At 42.3% G+C, this 22261-nt stretch overlaps 1 protein-coding gene across 2 annotated transcripts in view; it reads right to left on the bottom strand.

Annotated features, from left to right (window-relative positions):
• STK39 (serine/threonine kinase 39) overlaps positions 1 to 22261 on the bottom strand; it is a 347782-nt gene that overhangs the window by 173775 nt on the left and 151746 nt on the right. The window lies entirely within an intron of this gene.

Here is a 22261-nt window from a genome sequence, read left to right as displayed (position 1 = left end):
AATTTACAGAACATGCCCACAACTTTGAAGATGTGTTTTTTTATTTATTTATTGTGAAGCAAACAGCAAATAGGACAAAATAACAGAAAAAGTCAATGTGCATAACTATTCACCCCTCCTAAAGTCAACACTTTGTAGAACCACCTTTTGCGGCAATCATAGCTCCAAGTCGCTTTGGATAAGTCTCTATGAGCAGTTGCCACATCTTACCACTGGGATTTTTGCCCAGTCCTCCTCGCAAAACTGCTCCAGCTCCTTCAAGTTGGATGGTTTGTGCTTGTGAACAGCAATCGTTAAGTCTGACCACAGATTTTCTATTGGATTCAGATCTGGGCTTTGACTAGGCCATTCCAACACATTTACATGTTTCCCCTTAAACCACTCAAGTGTTGCTTTAGCAGTGTGTTTGGGGTCATTGTCCTGCTGGAAGGTGAACCTCCGTCCTAGCCTCAAATCACACACAGAGTGGTGCAGGTTTTGGTCAAGAATATCCCTGTATTTAGCACAATCCATCTTTTCCTCAACTCTGACCAGTTTCCCAGTCCCGGCTGCTGAAATACACCCCCACAGCATGATGCTGCCACCACCATGTTTTACTGTGGGGATGGTGTTCTTTGGGTGATGTGATGTGTTAGGTTTGTGCCAGACATAGCGTTATCTTTGATGGCTGAAAAGTTAAATTTTAGTCTCATCAGACCAGAGCACCTTCCTCCACACATTTTGGGAGTCTCCCACATGCCTTTTCGAAAACTCCTAATGTGCCTTTTTGTTTTTAGCTGAAAGTAATGACTTTCTTCTGGCCACTCTGCCATAAAGCCCAACTCTATGGAGCGTACGGCTTATTGTCATCCTATATACAGATACTCCAGTCCCTGCTGTGGAACTCTGCAGCTTCTCCAGGCTTACCTAAGGTCTCTGTGCTGCCTCTCTGATTAATGCCCTCCTTGCCCGCTCCGTGAGTTTTGGTGGGTGACCGTCTCTTGGCAGGTTTCCTGTTGTGCCATGTTCTTTCCATTTGGTTATGATAGACTTGATGGTGCTCCTGGGGATCAAAGATTTGGATATTTTTTCATAACCTAACCCTGACTTGTACTTCTCAACAACATTGTCCCTTACTTGTTTGGAGAGTTCCTTGGTCTTCATGGCAGTGTTTGGTTAGTGATGCCTCTTGCTTAGGTGTTGCAGCCTCTGGGGCCTTTCAAAAAAGAGGTGTATATTGTAGTGATGTGAATGCTAAAGTGAATAAGGATCCCGGAAGAGGGGTATATCTCACCCAGGTTCCTCAACTGGGTGAGATAAGTAAAGTTCCAGAGTGGTGCTGGCTTCAGCAAGGCATAGTTGCTGGAGCTATTTTGTTTAGTATTTGAGGGCTGGATTTTACTTGGATTGGGAGCTAGGTTGGTAGTGGGATCTCCCAACCCACCCCTCTCATTCCAGGGTAGGTTATCCCTAGCATGAGGGATCCCCAGGTGTAATCACCTGGGATCATTACTGGGAAGTAAAAGCCCGTCTCAGACTGTCAATAGGGGGCGTGGTTGCAAACAGAGGCCAGGTGAGGCTCTGGGTGTGTGGTTTCAGCCCGGCTAGGCTGAGAAACCACAAGGCTGGGACATAGCCTGGACTGACTGTGTAACAGCCTGGGGGGCTGGTATACGCATGGCTGAGAAAGCCGGACCTGACACTGTATCTGAACAGCACTGTATAGGTGAGTCAGGGATTTTACCAAATGTTTAGTTAGAGCCCAGCCAGGCAGGTGTTTGTTTTGTATTATTTATGTTTTTCTGGAGCAAGATTAAAATACAAGTTTGGCCCTGTAACACGGCTGTTTGTGGAGATAATTAAGAGAGTGACCCCCGAAAGAGAGCTAATCCCTCACAATATGTAATCACAGATCATGTGACACTTAGATCGCACACAGGTGGACATCATTCATTAATCATGTGACTTCTGAAGGTAATTGGTTGCACCAGAGCTTTTTATGGGCTTCCTAACAAAGGGGGTGAATACATATGCACGTGCCAATTTTCTGTTTTCTGTTTCTAAACAATAGTTTTATTTACATATTTTTCTCATTTCATTAACCAACTTAGACTATTGTGTTCTGATCCATCACATAAAATTCAGATTAACAAAACATTGAACTTAAGGCTGTAATGTACCAAAATACGAAAAAAGTTGAGGGGGTGAATACTTCTGTAAGGCAATGTATGCCATAGAAGTCATCCATTAAAGGAGTCCAATTTAGAAGGGTCCCTTGACAATATGTTTGGGGAAACCTGGCAGTAAGTGCTCAAGTTACCGTGACCATTTTAATGAATAAATTGGGAGGTGGACAGGGAGGAGGATGCTTTTTGCAAGTGCTCTATACTCTGGCCATGAGATAAGGAGTACCACCCTCCATTAACACTAGTAACTCAAAATTACCTAACAGGTTATGGGTTTTCTAAACTGGTCAACCTCTGTAATTTGTATGGCCGGTTCCAGCTTCCCTTGGCAATGCTAGCTGACCTCTGTGGGGTTGGCTTCAATTTAAAAGGCTGTTGTGTAGAGGAGATAACCCATATAAAGAGGGGGTTGTCTGTTTTAACAAATCCATTTTGAAATACCCTAATTGGGATCCAATGCTCAAGATCCAAATCTATTCTCTAGAGTGAAGAACACTGAGTTACACCGACATCACAGAGGTCAAGACATGCAAGTGCATAACCTGGACAGTCCAATGACTTCAATGAGAACTAGGCCATGCTTTATTTTCCCTGTGGTGGTGCTATGGGAAATTAGAATCCAGCTGTTCCTAACTTCCTGCTTCCTCTAGACACAAAGATGTAACCACTGCAGCCAGTCACCGAACATGGCACATCACAACTCTGGTTAGTTTTTGGCTGAAGAGTCAAATATCCATGTCAAGAGGGACCGGGAATAAGAGACCTGGGAAGTGTGAATATTAGGGAATTGCTGAGGTGAATATTCATCTTCTAATATTGTAAATCATTTTAAGTTGCTGTTTTTTGTTTTCAAATGAAATGCGGATAACCCCTCCAAAATCCTTGCTGGCAGTCTCCACTGAATGCATCTAATTGCAGAAAGCCATGGATTAGCATATAGTTGAGGGATCTTTCTAACAAAATAGGGTTGTTCAAAATGGTCAAACCCTTTAACTAAGGAGCAAATCAACAGAATGCAATTCTTTGCTTGTAATATATCTACCCTCTCCAGGCTCTTGTATCGATGTGTGTCTGCTCAATAACTTTCAGAGTAATAGCAGAAATCCTACAATACCCATAGCCTCACTTACAATGTTTCTTAATCCTAAAGTTGCTCATCATGAATATGGTTTTATACGGTAGACCCCCCCATATTTGTGGCTCTTTACCGCACTTCTCTATCACTTTGAATATAAAAAATCCATGGGAATACACTGCCGATTAAAATACGTAAACTTGCCTTTCGATGGTGAAACCAACGTCAGCATTAATCACTTATACTGGTATTCTACACTGGTTCAGAATTTTAAATGATCAGTAAGGATATGCAGTTCACTAATTGTGGGACTCGAACAATTTCACAAAAAATATATTCACTAGATATTGAGCGTGATCTTGTTGCAATCAGCAGAACATATTTTATACCCATATATTCTTGTCTAGGCACATTTCATTAAGCGGACTACCCAAAACTAATTCATCACTTTAATTCATTACTATAAACTCAAGAGATTTTACTAAGTCACCCTGGAGCTATTTTAATAAAATGATGCGCTGTATTCCCATGCAACCAATCCCATACCAGACTAAACCATTCATAAATATCATATAATAGCTCTTTTTGGGGTGGGGGTGGGTCTGTGTGCAAAATATTAGAAAACTGCAAAACTGACTTTGGCAGTAATTTTAAAATAGAGCATTACTGAATGGAGGCTTCCAACAAGCTGCTGTTGATGGATCCGTTAATTTGCCTCTCTGTAGTTGTTTAAGCTCTGAATAGATGTGACTGGCTTATTAAAAGTTTAAAGGGGTTGTATAAAAACAGAAAAGGGTTTCTTTTATTTTCCAGAAGCAGAGCCCCTCTTTTCTAGGGATTATGTCTTATACTACAGTTTAGCCTCATTCAAGTGAATGGGACTCAACAGCAATACCAAACACAGCCTATACAGACAAGGGGGCACTGTTTCTTGGGGGAGGGGGGGTTCTAATCTCATACAGTACATGACTGAAAATCATGAAACATTACAACATGCAGGAGCATGTTATAGGGCAGGAGGGGCTGAGCAGCTTGATATACAGTATCATTTGATGGGAAAAGTTTTGGTAAAACTTGTAAACCTTTGGCTTTTGCAGCCAGGATCCTTTAGCAACAATATGCTATGGTAGGAATTACAGTTCAATTGACACTACAGTATTTTATATAGGGATCTCCAAACTAAAGACACCCCATAAATCTAGTCACTTATTGGTTATTTTATTAAAAATGCTCCAGGGTAACAGTACTACAAAAAAAATATATAGAAAAAAGGAAAGAACCCATATCTAAATGCATGCAGCACAAACAGTATCAACACTAACCTAAAAAAAGCAAACTAAGTTTACCCATAAATCTCATCCTATTTTTTTTATTTTTTTAATGAAGTACCCTTCTGCTGTCATCTTGCTCTTTTTCAAAACCTGGCGTCAAGCTTGTATTTCCAGAATTGTGCTCAACCTACTTGAGCAAAACAAAAAAGCATCAGCCTTCTCTTAAACATCTTGCAAAAGTCCTAAGTGGCTTTGTTGAGGAAGGGTTGAGACGTATGCATATATATCCATGCATGCCTGCAAACACGTGCAGGCATGTATGGTATATATGTGCATACATTAACCACAGCATCATGGGACGATGTGGGCAGATGTGCCCAGCATCTGCGCACGTCTGCTCATGGTGGCCCCTGTGGGAAATATGTGGTCCCTGGAAGCTGTGCCCCCTTATAATCCCCCTTATATTAGTATATATGTGTCCCCTTATAGTTAGTATATATTTCCTGTATGACCGTGTATATATTGGCCATGTATGGCCAGTGGGGACATATGTATGTCCCCTGTATGTGATGCCCCAGGTTTATGAGAGTGTGTGTATATATAGATATGTGTGTATGTATTTGCACACGTCTTTATGTATATACACTTGTGACTGCTGACTGGTGACTTCAAAGGCAATTGATTTGAGGTTTATCAGCCTATTTACTATGCGGCCCCACCTTATGTTTGTGACATGGCTGGGTGTGTGGTGCTGTGAGCCTCAGGGGGCCAGCCAATTGTCTGCTGCAATCTGAGTGCATGCATTCCGTCACACGCACACGATGATGTCACATGCCTGAGGAAGGAGGAGGGGGCTGTTTTGGGGCTATAATAACCCAAACCGAACAGAGGCCTCTCTCTTGCAACCAGACTAGATTCAGAGACACATGGGAGAGAGCGGCTCCATGATGACGGTCTGGAAGAGGCCTACTAACGCTGGAAGGATTAAGTATATCCCCTGACCCCCGACCGCTATATCTCTCACCCCTGGTCCTGTAACCCCTATATTTGTGTCCCTGATGTGCACCTTGGGCCCTGCCTTATAACCCTTGCCCCTGATGTGTACCCTGGGCCCTGATTACTGGACACCCTGACCCCCCAAACCCTTGCCTTATTGTATCCTTGTTTGTACCCCTGATCCCACTGGCCCCCCCCCTCACTGTACACTTGCAGGGTATTTATCCCCTGCATTGCTGTACAATTATCCCCATTGTTAATACCCCAGCTCTCCTGCTGGTATTAACCTCAGCACTCACTGGCAAATAACCCTTGCAGTGCTGAATCTATACCCTCTTGGAACCCCGTAGGGACAGTATAGAGCTAGGCGGGTGGGTTGTTATACTTGTATGTGTGTATTGTATAGTTAGTTTGTGGGTGGAATTTGGGAACGTGTAGTGTAGTGGAGTGCTGTGTATTTAGTGTTGTGTAATTACTGTATTGCGTGCTTGGTGTATTAAATACTGTGTTACTTGTACCCTTTGTGTATTGTGTACTTGTTAGCGGTAGTTAGTAAGGCGCATGCAGCTAGCATTAGTGATTAGTGTAAAGCATAGCGAAAGTATTGTGTATTTATTATATAAAGGTATAAATAGGCGGAGTCTTCACTAGATGGCTCCTCCTATTTATGAATATTAATTATCGATATTCGCATAATATTGGTGATTAATATTCCCCCTTTACAGGCTTCAAGAACACAATGGTAATCATTACACAAGCAGCTCGCCGCTCAGTTTACATTTCATTTTACGGATCCTGTTATTCAAATGAGGAGATGGGAAAGGTAGTTCAGCCTTTCTTATGGCAATAAGTGCACTTCTTTTGTCATGGTATCATTATTTACTTGCTGGTCCTTTTGATTTCTCCTTTATCAAGAGGAGGAGGAGGTCAAATCGAATTATGAAGAGGCTTGGTGGGTAAGAACCAAGAAGCATTTGCACTCAGCATTGCACTACAATAGTTTATGCACAAAGGCTTATTACAGCTCTGAACAACCTTAGAGTTGTAAAGAGCCAAAATATAGGGACCATGATAGTTTATGGTGCTATATATCATCCATGTATGCCCTCAGTTTATGCAGAGGCACACTAAAAGTTTTTTTTACGACATGTCACTTTGAGTCCATGTTACAGCGGTATCTACCCCGATAATCATGGCAACAAGACGCCATAAGGCATACCCCAGGGACTCCATGTCCAGGTACACAATCTCAATAGAGTTTGTAGTATTTTTGATTCAAGAAAAACTGCAGCTCACTTTTACTTTAATGTCATAAAGATTTCTTTTTTTCAAAAATAATGTGTGGAATTCTCCAAGGTACCCAATTCAATAAAATAGTTGACAACCACTATAAATAACATAATATGGACAAATAATAATAATACTAATAATACAAAATAACAGCTTTTGCCTCTTATAAGGTTGCCACCTAACTCACCCAGCATAAGAATGAATGGAGGATGTGAAGCTAATAGCCAGGCAGAAGATCTGTCATGGGTAGGAGCTATAAGATTTTGACACATTCCCAATGAAATAAAAAATTAAGACCATGGACACCTTTGACAACAAAAATGATTTTTACACATGCTAGTTGCTTCCGTAAAGGGGTTCTCTGGTCCCATAATTTTTTAAATCTGCGCATAGTACCCCACTGCATATATTTGCTCCAAAGACCTGATTTTCATGGCAGCACTTTCCTTCTCCTTTTCTTTGCCTCCCTGCATCCTGGCAGGATGTTTACATGCAGAACTTCCTGTTTTTTTTTGTCAGCTTCCTACTGTGTTTCCTAACTAAACTGTTAGTAAACCAGCAGTGGATGTGAAAAAAGCTCTAAGAAATATTACTGAGCAAAGCATGCAGGGGTTGATTAGAAAACCCAGCTGGAAGGTGTGAAAAACAGGAAGTTCTGCATGTAAACATCCTGCCAGGATGCAGTGATGCTGAGAACAGGGGAAGAAAGTGCAGACATGTAAAACAGGTACTGTATATAGGGCAAAAATATGCAGGGTTTGCAGTACTCTAGACAGATACAACAATAATCATTATGTGACCAAAGAACATCTTTAAGTTAAAAATGTTACATTAAATAGACTGTCTAGTCAGCTAAAGGAAAAGCAGTATATTTGCACTACAAAATAATTTCACTATTCTCAATTTTGGCCTTGTACCCAATGGTCATGTGACCAGAACAATTCTGGCAAGTCATCCTGTCTGCCAATTAAGTGATCTCCCCTCTTGTAGTCATTATTCTGTCTCTGTTCTGAATGTGGCTAACAAACTAACGCTACTTTCACACTTGCGTTGTTGTTTTCCGGTAGTGAGATCCGGCAGAGGATCTCAATACCGGAAAAAAAAAAAAATTCAGTTTAGCCCTCATGCATTCAGAATGAAAAGAGATATGTTCAAGATGCATTAGGATGTCTTCTGCTCCAGCAGCATTCAGTTTTGTGACTGGACACAATACCGCTGCAAGCTGCGGTTTTGTGTCGGGTCCTAAAAAACTGAAAAAAAAATGATCTGGCTCTGAAAACAACGTAAGTCAATGGTGAAGTTTTTTATGGAGATTAAAAAACCATATCCGTCACCCATTAACTTTCAATGTATTTAGTGATGGATCATTTTTTTTTCCGTTTTGATTTCACACAACCACATCCTAACAGAACAGATGCATCCTGATGTGCAAAATCCAAACTGATCCATTTAATTTCGGTATTGAGATCCTCTGCCGGACCTCAATACCAGAATTAACAAAGCAAGTGTTAAAGTAGTCTTAATTCCCTCTCGCACATACTAGAGCCAATTTATTAAGATTTATCAGTATGTTTTTAGACCGTAGGCACGGCCATGCGGGTGGTGGGATTCCATGATGCTGAGATAAATAGGGTTTCTCCCCTTGCCACACATTCCCAACAACAAGAAGGTTCAGGTTATGGGTTGGATATACCTTAAATCCATAAAAACTAGACATGGCTTTGCGGTATCATGGTATATTTCAGCCGAAACCAACCAGCCGTAAGGTTAATTGTAGCAATTTTTAAAAAGGTAATGATGGTGGACAACTGTCTAACCTCTCAGCTGAGAATATCTCACGATATTACTATCTCCCGATTTTTCACGCTCATAGCTGGTAATATTCTTATTTTCTTTTCAGTACCACAGAGCAGACAAGACAATGAGAAATTACAAAGGGATTTTATGGATTTTAAAAGACGAGAGTCTGTTTTTATTACAACCCCTTAAGGAACTTTTGGTTCCATCTGGTCATGAATTATTCATCATGGTTAATTTCCTCCTTTTCACTCAAGGCTTAGTCCTCCGTGTAATATGTTCTTGACATCACAGGTAGAGAACTCCCACCTCGCCCTGGCTTAATCACATCTTGGTTGTCATCTGCATTGCAACTGCCCAGTATAGCATATAGTTTTGTCCTAGCCTCCCTATAATATAGTCCACTCTAGATGGCGCTATTCTACTACTGTTCTTGCAGTATATTTACATCTAAGCATTTTTTATTGTTTGCTGTCATATCGACTGATAGGCTAACAACTTTTTAGGTATTTTTTACTTGCATATGCTTATAATTCTACCTATTTCTTGATGCTTATATACAGCCAATGAATTCCTCAACGCTGTGCAGAGATTCTTCACATTAGTCCCTGTTCAATACAAAATCTGATTACTCTCTCTCATACACACTGGGACCAATTTCACTGAAAGTCAGTTCACTTGTTAAACTATTCTATTTTTTGTATTTTTTTATTCTCTCTTCAATCTGTCCCCGTTGCTCCTAGAGGCTCCTTTGAATATTTTAAAACATGATTTTTCTCAATGCGGGCACATATGAACATGGGGCCAACACAGGTGTCTTCAGCTGCCAAGTGCACATGTAACAGGTCAGCCAGTGTCATAGGTACAAATCTGCTGCCCTTTAAGGCCGCTTTCACATAGTCAGTGGTCAGTATTTGATCAGGGATTTGCAGCAGTGATTGTGAGTAGTGATGAGCGAAGCGAGCTTCGGATCCTAGATCCACAGTCGCGTCGCTCAAAACTTCGGATTAATGCTGTACAGAGATCCGTCTCCATACAGCATTAAAATGTATGACCTCCGATGAGGCAAAGTTAGTTATTCACAAATTATCGTGAGACTTCGGTAGTTGATTTCTAAAGTGTAAAACCACTTTAACCCCTTAGTGACCAAGCCTGTTTGGGCCTTAATGACCAAGCCAGATTTTGGAAATCTGACACGTGTCACTTTAGCAGAGAATAACTTCGTAAAGGTTTTGCACATCAAAGTAATTCTGACATTGTTTTCTCCTCACATATTGTACTTTACTTAGGTGGTAAAATTTAACCGATAAAATATGCGTATCTGTCTTAAAAAACTTAAAAAGCTATGAAGATTTGTAAAAAGTTGGCATATTTTCCTATTTTCAACTGCAATATTTCACATACATACATAAATACTATTTAATATTTTTTATCAGAAATATATTTCCACATCTTTACTTTATTTATGCTGCAATTACAAAATACTTTTACTTTTTTATTTATTTAGGAGACTTACCATTTTAACATAAATTTTAAAAAAAATTAAGCACATACTTTTTTCTGCAACAAGCCAAGTTTGCAGAGGTTTATAAGTGTCAGAGTAATAGAACCCCCCAAAAAGTGACCCCATTTTGAAAACTAGACCCCTTAACGTATTCATCTATGGTTGTAATGAGTTTTTTGACCCTCTAGTCTTTTAAATAAATTAATGCTAAGAAGGTGAAAAGAATAAAAAATTTCATTTTTACACAAAAGTGTAAATTTAAAGACTGCTTTTTTTCTACAAAGCACATGAAAATGAAGAAGTACACCACAAAATGTATCACCCTATTTCCCCTGTCTTCAGAAATACCCCCATTGTGGCCCTAATCTTATCTCTTGACAAACGGCAGGGCCCAAACCTAAAGGAGCACCCAGTGGCTTTCAGAACACAAAATTTGCTTAAAAATGATTTGGGACCCATTACACACTTGTAATCGCGTTGAGCTGCCAAAACAATAGAAAACCCCCATAAATGACCCCAAAACTACAGGATGAGGTGACAGTTTTATTGATATTATTCTGGGTTACATATGATTTTTAATCGCTCTATATTACATTTTTTGTTAGGCAAGGTTACCAAAAGTGGCCGTTCTGTCACAGTTTTTATTTTTTGTTTTTTACAATGTTCATCTGACAGGTTAGATCAGGCATCCTCAAACTGCGGCCCTCCAGCTGTTGCAAAACTACAACTCCCAGCATGCCCGAACAGCCTACAGGTATCAGCCTACAGCAGGGCATTGTGGGAGTTGTAGTTTTACAACAGCTGGAGGGCCGCAGTTTGAGGATGCCTGGGTTAGATTATGTGCTATTTTTATAGAGCAGGTTGTTACGGATGCGATGATATCAAATTTGTCTACTTTGGTTGTTTGTTTCACTTTTACATCATAAAGCATTTTTGAAAAAAAATCATGTTTTTGTGTCTCCATTTTCTGAAAGCCATATTTTTTTTATTCTTTGGACGATTGTCTTAGGTAGAGTGTTATTTTTTGCTGGATGAGGTGATGGTTTGATTGGTACTATTTTGGGGTACATATGACTTTCTGATCGCTTCGTATTACACTAAGGGGTTAGACGATGTGATAGTTTTATAGAGCTAGTTGTTACGGATGCGGAAATACCTAATATGTATACTTTTTTATTTTTAGTTCACTTTAACACAATAAAAGCATTTTAGGAAATGTACAGACTAGCCAATCAGAGAGATCGCCGGCCCGGGACCGCCCTCATTGGTCCCGGGCTGGTTAGCTGAGATCTCTGGCTGTGTGTAGACATGGTGACAGTTTAATGCCATGACGTGTGTATTTGTCATGGAGAAAGTTTACTGCCGTCAGCTTTTCGTGAATAAAACTTTGCCTCATCATTTTAATGCCGTATGGAGACGGATCTATGCATGCTCCCACTGTCCTGGTCACCAGAGAGGCCGGTGCTTTTTCCTTTATTGTGCAAGCACGGCCACTGCTGGCCATAACCATGGAAACGAGCAGCGTATAATGTTACGGAAAAATAAATCAAGCCAGCAAAAGAGGAAATATGGACAATCACAATACATTAATACAAGGCACTTACTAAAGAGGACCTTTCATCTGGCAAAACATTGTGAACTAAGTGTCATGATATGTACAGCGGCGCCCAGGGATCTCACTGCACTGACTATTATCCCTTGGCGCCGCTCCGTTCCCCCGCTATGCCCTCCGGTATCTTCGTTCACTTGGTTATAGTAGGAGGAGACTGTCCTTGTTCTCCTGGGCGTCTCCTTCTCCTAGGCTGTAGCGCTGGCCAATCGCAGAGCTCACAGGCTGGGAGAACAAGGGCAGTATCCTCCTCCTATAATCATGTCCCCTAAGTCTCCGCCTACTATAACCAAGTGACCGAACATATCGGAGGGCATAGCAGGAGAACGAAGCGGCGCCCAGGGATAATAGTAAGTGCAGTGAGATCCCCGGGCGCCGCTGTATATATCATGATACTTAGTTCACAATGTTTTGCCAGATGAAAGGTCCTCTTTAACCACCTCCCGACCGCCTAACGCACCGATGCGTCCGGGAGGTGGTTGATTTGTTCTTCCTGGACGCATCGGCGCGTCATCTCGCGAGACGACGTCACAGCCGGCTCGCGCATGCGCATCGCGGGCCGGCATTTCGCAGCAGAGTATTTCGTCAGCAGCCTGCCGGCCACGATCATTGGCTGGCAGGTTGCTGATTTTTTTAAAATCCAATCAGCAGCCATTTAACCCATCATATTAGTAAATATGATGGGGTTATATGGCTGCTGTGCTCCTCTGCTCCTTCTTTTGGTCGGTTGGTTCCAGCAGAGGAGCAGAGGAGCACACATCACTGTGAGTACCCACTACACCACACTTAGCCCCCAGATCACCCCTATTAACCCTTTGATCACCCCTTTGATCGCCCCTGTCAATCACTAGTGAAAGGAAAAAAGTGATCAGTGCAAACTGTCACTTTTTTTTTTCACTGGTATTGACCGTTAGGTTTCAGTATAGTTTAGGCCCCTTGGTTAGGTAGTTTAGGGATCGGTTAGCGCCCAGCCCACCGCACCGCAGTCCGTTATTCGCTGATTAGCGTATCGCTAATCAGCATTTGTACTTTTATAGTATCTGGAAGTGATCAAAACTGATCACGGTCAGATCTATAATTGTATTAGTGTCACTTTAGTTCTCCCTCCACCCAAAACGCAGTGTTTGCCCGATCAGGCCTGATCGGTCGCCCACACGTGCGTTCGCCCACGCCCGCCCCACCGCAGTGACAAAAAAAAATTTTTTTTTTGATCGCTGCACATTCACTTTACACGCACTGCGGCAATACAAAAAATCAGTTTTGATATTTTTTATCAACCGCAGCAGCCTCCGGTACTTCGCTAGCCTCCCCTTTGTAAGACAGGCTTGCTTTTTTTTTCTTGGGTAGTCTCAGGGAATACCCCTAAATTTAGTTGCCCACATGTCAAACAGGGGGTATTCCTCTGAAGAGGCCTACAGGCTTCTGACCCAGTCGGATGAGGAGTGGGAACCCTCATCTGATGAATCCAGCGGGTCAGAATACGAACCTGTAGAAAGCAGTGGCTCTCTGACCCAAAGTTTGGACGAGGAGGCTGAGGTCCCTGATAGCAGCAGGCGTACCCGGCCCCGTGTCGCTAGACCGCAGGTTGCGCAGGATCCGCTTCAAAAGCAGCAGAGTGGGGCTGGTGCTGTCGGATTACGTGGTGAGGCATACACCAGCAGCCCAGCCCTTCCTGGACCTAGTACCAGCACTGCCGTAGAACATGGTGAAAGACGTGCCCGTAGAGCCCCTAGAATCCCAGAGGTGCTGGCAAACCCTGATTGGCAGTCCCCAACTTCAGCCGCACCTGTAGTTTTCCCTTTCACTGCCCAGTCTGGAGTTCGGGTTGAGACAGCTCAGATCAGTTCGGCCCTGGGATTTTTTGAGCTGTTCTTGACTGCGGAGCTCTTAGACTTAGTTGTGGCAGAGACAAACCGGTATGCCACACAATTTATAACCGCTAACCAGGGAAGCTTTTATGCCCAGCCTTTCCGGTGGAAACCAGTCCAAGTTTCCGAAATTAAAACTTTTCTGGGCCTCCTCCTCAACATGGGCCTGACAAAAAAGCATGAATTGCGGTCATATTGGTCCACGAACCCGATTCATCACATGCCCATGTTCTCTGCTGCTATGTCCAGGACACGATTTGAGACCATCCTGCGTTTCCTGCACTTTAGTGACAACACCGCCTCCCGTCCCAGAGGCCACCCTGCTTTTGACCGGCTCCACAAAATTCGGCCCCTCATAGACCATTTCAACCTGAAATTTGCAGATTTGTATACCCCAGAGCAAAACATCTGCATAGACGAGTCCCTGATACATTTTACCGGGCGCCTTGGCTTCAAACAATACATCCCAAGCAAGCGCGCCCGGTATGGGGTCAAATTGTATAAGCTCTGTGAAAGGGCCACAGGCTATACCCACAAATTTCGGATCTATGAGGGAAAAGATCAGACCCTGGAGCCGGTCGGTTGCCCTGACTACCTGGGGAGCAGTGGGAAGACAGTTTGGGACTTGGTGTCACCCTTATTCGGCAAGGGGTACCATCTTTATGTGGACAATTTTTACACAAGTGTGGCCCTCTTTAGGCATTTGTTTCTAGAACGGATTGGCGCCTGTGGTACCGCGGAAACTAGTCGCGCGGGCTTCCCCCAACGGCTCGTTACCACCCGTCTTGCAAGGGGGCAGAGGGCCGCACTGTGTAACGAAGAACTGCTCGCGGTGAAATGGAGAGACAAGCGTGACGTTTACATGCTCTCCTCCATTCACGCAGACACGACAATACAAATTGAGCGAGCAACCCGTGTCATTGAAAAGCCCCTCTCAGTCCACGACTATAACCTTCACATGGGAGGGGTGGACTTCAATGACCAGATGTTGTCTCCGTATTTAGTTTCCCGCAGAACCAGACGCTGGTATAAGAAGGTGTCTGTATATTTAATTCAATTGGCCTGTACAATAGTTTTGTTCTCTACAGTAAGGCTGGGAGAACTGGATCCTTCCTCAAATTTCAGGAAGAGATCATCGAGAACCTCCTGTATCCAGGAGGTTCCGTGGCCCCATCCACCAGTGTAGTTAGCCGTCTACACGAGCGACATTTCCCCAATGTCGTTGCTGGTACCTCAACCCACCCGTCACCCCGAAAAAGATGTCGTGTCTGTAGCAGGAGTGGAATAAGGCGTGACACCCGCTATTTCTGTCCTGACTGTCCTGACCACCCTGCCCTATGCTTAGGGGAGTGTTTCCGGAAGTACCACACACAGGTACACCTAGCATAGGGATCATCTCACCAGGACAGGCACACAGGGCTATTAGGGCCCATTCACATACAGCTGCTGCAAACGTCTCCTTTCACATGGGACAAAGTGCATAACGCACTTCGCCACATCTTTGGGCGATTTGCGCTTTGCACATTGACCCATGGGGAAGGAGAGGTTTGTTCTATAAAGGTAAAATAAATAAATAAAAAAAAACAGTAAGCAAACACGTTAATGTTTAGTTCAAAAAGTTAAAGTTTACATGTTCTGTTCCAAAGTTAATAAAATTATTGCGTTGTGGCCTGGTTTTTTCTTTTTTTTTTTTTCTTTTTTTACCTTCCAGGTGGACCAACCGATCTACTAGTTGCAGCACCGATGTGCATTCTGACAGAAGCATTGCGCTGCTGTCAGATTACACGCAAGTCGGTGTATGCGGCGCTGCAAGACGAGATTTTCTCCTCTGCAGTGACAGATACGTTTGCCAAGGCATACGAGCTGAGGAGGAGGCGGCGTTCCTATGCTTTGGCAAACACTTTGTACATATATATAAAAAAAAATATAATCCCGGCAATGATTTTTTCATCCACATCGATTGATGTGAATGGAGAAATCTGGTTTGCCAGGGCATACGAGCTAAGTGGGTATGGATGTAGGGCGGAGCTCCTATGTCCTGGCAGACGCCTTTCCCCACCATTTTTTTTTTTTGGCAGAGATTTTTTCATCCACATTGATCGATGCGAATGAAGAAATCTGTGCCGTTCATTTTTTTCTTTCAGCCCAGAGGCTGAACGGAAAAAAAAATCTCATTACCTGTATGCTCAATATAAGGAGAATAGCAGAAACTCCTAATGCTGGCCATACATGTAATGATTGCGGAGACCCTCAAATGCCAGGGCAGTACAAACACCCCACAACTGACCCCATTTTGGAAAGAAGACACCCCAAGGTATTTGCTGAGGGGCATATTGAGTCCATGAAAGATTGAAATTTTGTCCTAAGTTAGCGGAAAGTGAGACTTTGTGAGAAAAAACAAAAAAAAATCAATTTCCGCTAACTTATGCGAAAAAAAAAAATTTCTATGAACTTGCCAGGCCCCTCATTGGATACCTTGGGGTGTCTTCTTTCCAAAGTGGGGTCACATGTGGGGTATTTATACTGCCCTGACTTTTTAGGGGCCCTAAAGCGTGAGAAGAAGAAGTCTGGGATCCAAATGTCTAAAAATGCCCTCCTAAAAGGAATTTGGGCACCTTTGCGCATCTAGGCTGCAAAAAAGTGTGACACATCTGGTATCGCCGTACTCAGAAGAAGTTGGGGAATGTGTTTTGGGGTGTCATTTTACATATACCCATGCTGGGTGAGATAAATATCTTGGTCAAATGCCAACTTTGTATAAAAAAAATGGGAAAAGTTGTCTTTTGCCAAGATATTTCTCTCACCCAGCATGGGTATATGTAAAATGACACCCCAAAACACATTCCCCAACTTCTCCTGAGTACGGCGATACCAGATGTGTGACACTTTTTTGATGCCAAGGTGGGCAAAGGGGCACATATTCCAAAGTGCACCTTTCGGATTTCACCGGTCATTTTTTACAGATTTTGATTGCAAGGTACTTCTTACACATTTGGGCCCCTAAATTGCCAGGGCAGTATAACTACGCCACAAGTGACCCCATTTTGGAAAGAAGACACCCCAAGGTATTCCGTGAGGGGCATGGCGAGTTCCTAGAATTTTTTATTTTTTGTCGCAAGTTAGTGGAATATGAGACTTTGTAAGAAAAAAAAATATATAAAAAATCATCATCATTTTCCGCTAACTTGTGACAAAAAATAAAAAGTTCTATGAACTCACTATGCCCATCAGCGAATACCTTAGGGTGTCTACTTTCCGAAATGGGGTCATTTGTGGGTTTTTTCTACTGTTTGGGCATTGTAGAACCTCAGGAAACATGACAGGTGCTCAGAAAATCAGAGCTGTTTCAAAAAGCGGAAATTGACATTTTTGTACCATAGTTTGTAAACGCTATAACTTTAACCCAAACCATTTTTTTTTTTTGCCCAAACATTTTTTTTTTATCAAAGACATGTAGAACAATAAATTTGGTGAAAAATTTATATATGGATGTCGTTTTTTTTGCAAAATTTTACAGCTGAAAGTGAAAAATGTCATTTTTTTTGCAAAAAAATCGTTACATTTTGATTAATAACAAAAAAAGTAAAAATGTCAGCAGCAATAAAATACCACCAAATGAAAGCTCCATTAGTGAGAAGAAAAGGAGGTAAAATTAATTTGGGTGGTAAGTTGCATGACCGAGCGATAAACGGTGAAAGGAGTGTAGTGCCGAAGTGTAAAAAGTGCTCTGGTCATGAAGGGGGTTTCAGCTAGCGGGGCTGAAGTGGTTAAGTTTCTCTACATGATAAATGCCCTTTGCTGAAGTGAGACAACACCTTTAAAGCAGCCTTATGTGTTTTTTGGCTCTCCAGGTCTGGCCGTTGGGCACGATTACACAGGGCACATCAGCTGTCCTTGCTGAAGAGCAGGGGCAGATTTTACCACCACACAAAGCCCCAGAGATATAAAAAAAAAAAAAAAGACTAAAGGGACGGACATACCGACATACCACTGACCTGTGCAGCCTGTTTAGCTGCAGAGGAGCCCGGGGGTCCTTTCCAGCTGCAGTCCAGTAGTGAAGGTATGAAGGCTGCACAAGGCTTAGCAGGCTAATGAAATGGAGCTCAGTGGTGCAAGCAAAGTTATGTCTGGCTCACAAATGCCAAATCTTCATCTTCCCGAAGAGGGCTCCACAAAAGACCTGGCGCCCGAGGCTTAGGATGACCCCAGTTCTTAATTCTATACTATAGTGGGTTATTACCATCACTGTTACTTTTCTTACAGTATGTTGCTTTTATACTTACAATGTGGCGGCACTACTACTGTACTATACAATGTACAGTATGGTGATAGCAGCACAGTACAGTATTATAGCAGTATAGCATCATGCCAATACATGGCACTACTATTTGGTCACGGCACTGTTTGGCACTGACAATTAGACGTTGTATGGTTATTTGTACATTGAGCATGGGAAAATATTGTACAGAGCATTCTCCATTAGTACAGAAATGCCAACTGCAAAATACATATTTTACAGAAATTAATGCGCCCCCTACAGAGTGTCCACACTGACCACTCACATCACCTCACATTAGGCCCCAAGCAACATCAATTTAAAAAAAAAATATTTTCTTTTAAATTACAACCTTACATCAAAGCAAATAAATATAAAGTAACAATTTAAGCAGATTCGTCTGATGTATAAATGCATTGAAGCCAATTTCCTTGCTTTGTAAATATTGCGTCATTTGGAAATTCTCGTCAATTTAAGAGCAACTGCAACCCTGAGAGATGATGACTGAAAACCATTAAATTAGTAAATAGACCCATCTGTCTTGAAATCCTCCAAGGTTTAATCTGGCATGAAATGTAGATGTCACATGCTAAGTGGCTGTAACTATTATGGACTGTTGTTCACTTAAAAAGCATCAGTAAATGGTCATTAAAATTCACTAACGTAATAATTCACAAAGGGCTTAATGGGTAAAAACATGTTATTTCTAGACTCCACTCAATCACACGTGAAAATGTTCATAATGCACGGCTGAATGTATTCGTCCTTTCTATGACAGGACCAAGCTGGTCGGAACAAAATCAATAATCGTTACAGTCCCTTTAATTGGTATAATAGGGAATTGCATTATAAGGAAATCATTAATATCCTCTTATCCTAATTTATTAGAATTTCTGCCTTTATCAGCTGGAGCAATTGTAAGCGGCAGCCGGAAAATCTAATTCCTCATCAATTTCCTCCAAGCAGAAGAGAAAAGGCACCATTTATAGTCCTGCTGATGGTGCTTCAAGGCGTTGAAAGGGATAAAAATTTTTGAGAGGGGATTCCCATCTTAGGGCTCATTCACATCTGTGTCAGGCCTCCATCGCAGATTCCATCAAAAACAGAGGAGAGAAAATTCCTGCATGCTGGATTTTTTTCTCCACTACAAAAGAAGGAACCTGAATGGAAACCAAATAGACCTCATTATAGTTAATCTGTTTGGCTCTTGTCCGGGTCAGTTATGGGCCAAATACAGCAACAATGGAAATAAATGGTGGTGGTGTGACCTTAGTCAAAGGCTGTTATGGCATATCACTAGGATACATTCTAGGATATACTGAATATGCTAGGGAATAACTCAGATTTTAGCACATATCCGTGCCAAAATCAATGTAAAATCCCGTTAAAAAACGTATTGTTTGCATTTGGAATCTGCATTGTTGTCCATAGGGCTGAGGGTCGATTCTGCTTGAATTTGAAATCTACATCAAGAAGTGAAGTCATTTCTTGGCATGGCTTCTGCGCAGAATTCACAATGTATTCCACAGCAGATTTTGTGTGCACCTACCTGTAACGAGGCGTCGAAGGCGCACTAGATCTCCCATCAGCCGCAGACCTGCTGCTTAGCTTCGGGAGCGAGGATCTGTGTTCAGCCTCGTTCCCAGGGCGGCTTTGCTAGCTGGGAGGCTCCCTGCTCCTAGGTCTGCCTTGAGTGCCGAGCTGATCACTCGGTGCTCGACTTGTCTGTCTGTCGGTCATGTGACGCTGGCCACGTCACATGACCCTCACTCCCCACTATAAATACAGGCAGCCTGCTGGCTACAGGTTGCCTGTGATTTTGGTCCCTTAGGCTGTGTGTATTATTATTGTTATTTAGCTTACCTTTGGATTTGACCATTGATCTGCTTCCTGACACCTCTTCTGCCTGCTCCCTGAACCTTGACGCTACCTCTCGGATTTTGACCTCAGCTTGCTTTTGGATTTAGTCTTTGCCTCTTCTCTTGTACTGACGTGACCTCCTGGACTGACCCCGGCTAGTTGATCCGCCTCGCCCTTCCGTTTTTGGTGGTATCTTGCTTGTTCCACCTCTCTGTCTGCTCGAGTGCTACCTCTCATTGGCTGTCCACTTCCCTGTTGTCTCTATCTCTCTGCTTGCACTTTCTCAGGTCAGGGACTGTCGCCCAGTTGCACCCCGTCACCTAGGGCGGGTGATGCAAGTAGGCAGGGACAGGGGACCGGGTGGCAGCTCAAGGAGTGCACCTCCGCTCTATCTTTATACCCGTGATGCTACTCCTTGACACCTACCCATAGATGTATTAAAACTTTATGCAACTATATTCATTGTTCTGGTGATTTTGGGGTGAATTTACAAGTTGCTGTCAGGTCAAATGGTGTTTTAGGGCAAAGCATTGCACTTTGTGGCAAACAAATGGATCAAATTATAAAACTATAGGATCTAGGATCAGAATGAGGACACTTATTTTTACAATATGACTTGTGAAGTGAATTTGATTATAATACAGTTACTGTAGATGCACCCAGAATGAGTTGACTATTGGGCTTCAGCACTGCGCACCTGAGAAATAATATAGGGGGTTATTTACTAACAGAACTACGTCTATATTAAGCGTGTTTCTGGTTCTGAAACTTTTCCATGCTCATGCCAGGTCTACAAGATTGGCTGTGGCGTGGCCAGGGAAAGGGGACAGTCCCGTCTCATTCATCATTTTCTACGCCTGAGTAGAAAATTGTCTAAATCTACAACAGCAAGGGAGCTGGCATAGATTTAGAAGCAGCGGTGGATCCCCCGGTGCCTCTACATAACTTTGGCAAATCCACTGCCAGCGCAGGGGCTTATTAAGACCGGTGTATAAAATGCAGGTCTTAATAAACTACCACCATAGTTATTAAAAGAATGACGGGGGGAGGGGGTATTGGTAGAAAACCCCCCCACCATTCTTGCACAACCCCTTTTAGGGCCCCTTTGCACACAAATTTGCTCTGGCATTTATCATTCACTAAAAAAAATTATATAGATGTTTTTCCTAAACAACTGTGTGAACCAGATTTTTTTTGTTAAAGATGTAAAAACGCTCAAAACAACAACAAAAAGTAAAAAAAAAAAACTGAGCCTCCAAAGATACCACCTAATTAAAAATGTCAGTAGAAGAAAAATGCTTATGTGTCCTGACTATATTTCTCATAGACCTTCAGCTTACATCTGGAGCTGTTTTTTTTACAGGAAGAAACTCACCCAAAACTGAAGGCAAACAAATTCCACTAAATGCAAGTGTACAGAAACGCTATAAAAAAATCTGTGTGAACTGTACTTTCTGGGTTTTTTTTAATGCACAAAGATACCACCACTCCCCTAACCACCTAAGACAATATAATTTTTGCCAGCATTGTGGGCCCTCCAAAGAGAGGTTCCCAGCGTGGCTTATCACCATCCATTAAAATATGTCAAAAATACTTCAACATGATAAACAGTACGCTATTAAGCACTTCTCTCATTCTTCATCCATACAAATGACAGAGTAAGCAAAGTCCAGGAGGACCAAAACATCATCAGCTATTACACTTAGATTTTTATACCTACCATATTGGCATATATTACTGAACGGTGGCATGCAGTGAAGTTTTTAGAGCGTTAGTTCCTTTGAGACTGCTATGATATTTTATTAGACTGTAATACAGGATAATTCCCTCTCCACCAGTATCTCATCCATAGTGCAGTGCAGACCATTATCTTTTAGGCTCTTTATGAAAAGAAGACAGTCTGTGCTGGCCTCCCTCTGTACAAAGCACCTACAGTATAGCAGCTTCATGGTCTACCTGTATGGCATATATGCACTTATATGGAAGAAAAAAAAAGTTTTCCATGACTTCTATTTCTGACAATGACAAGGGGCGAGGGCACAACAGAGCTCTGTTGATTGGAGAGCTTGGGTTAAGATCACCTGCTGAAGTACACATTTACATATAAATATATGGATATTAATGTAATCATATGTAAATTATGTACATTTATGTCAAACAGACACTCATAGTGTGGTGATGATGAGAGGTGGACAAGTGAAGACTGCAGAGGATGCTAGATGTTTTGTACGAGCCAACAAACATTTCAAAGCCATACTTAACTTAAAGTGGAAGGCATATTTCATGGATGGTGAAAATCTGTGCCTCCAGGCTCCTGAACTATAAGTTTGGTACTGAGTGATACCATGAATGCCCAGTTACATCCCATTTGAGAAAACAAACAGGACTGGGGACCCCTCCAACTAGCATATGAGTGTCCAAAACCAGCTCTTTTAGAAGGCCACCCCTTTATCCAAACAAGGTTTCCTGTGACAGATTTTTCAGTTCTACCATATACTAAGAATATTGGCTTCTTAGAGAAGATCCCCCTACCTAGAAAATCACTTTGCA

Source organism: Bufo gargarizans, chromosome 8, assembly GCF_014858855.1.
Source record: "Bufo gargarizans isolate SCDJY-AF-19 chromosome 8, ASM1485885v1, whole genome shotgun sequence".
NCBI lineage: Eukaryota > Metazoa > Chordata > Amphibia > Anura > Bufonidae > Bufo > Bufo gargarizans.
This window is presented reverse-complemented; position numbering and strand designations above follow the sequence as displayed.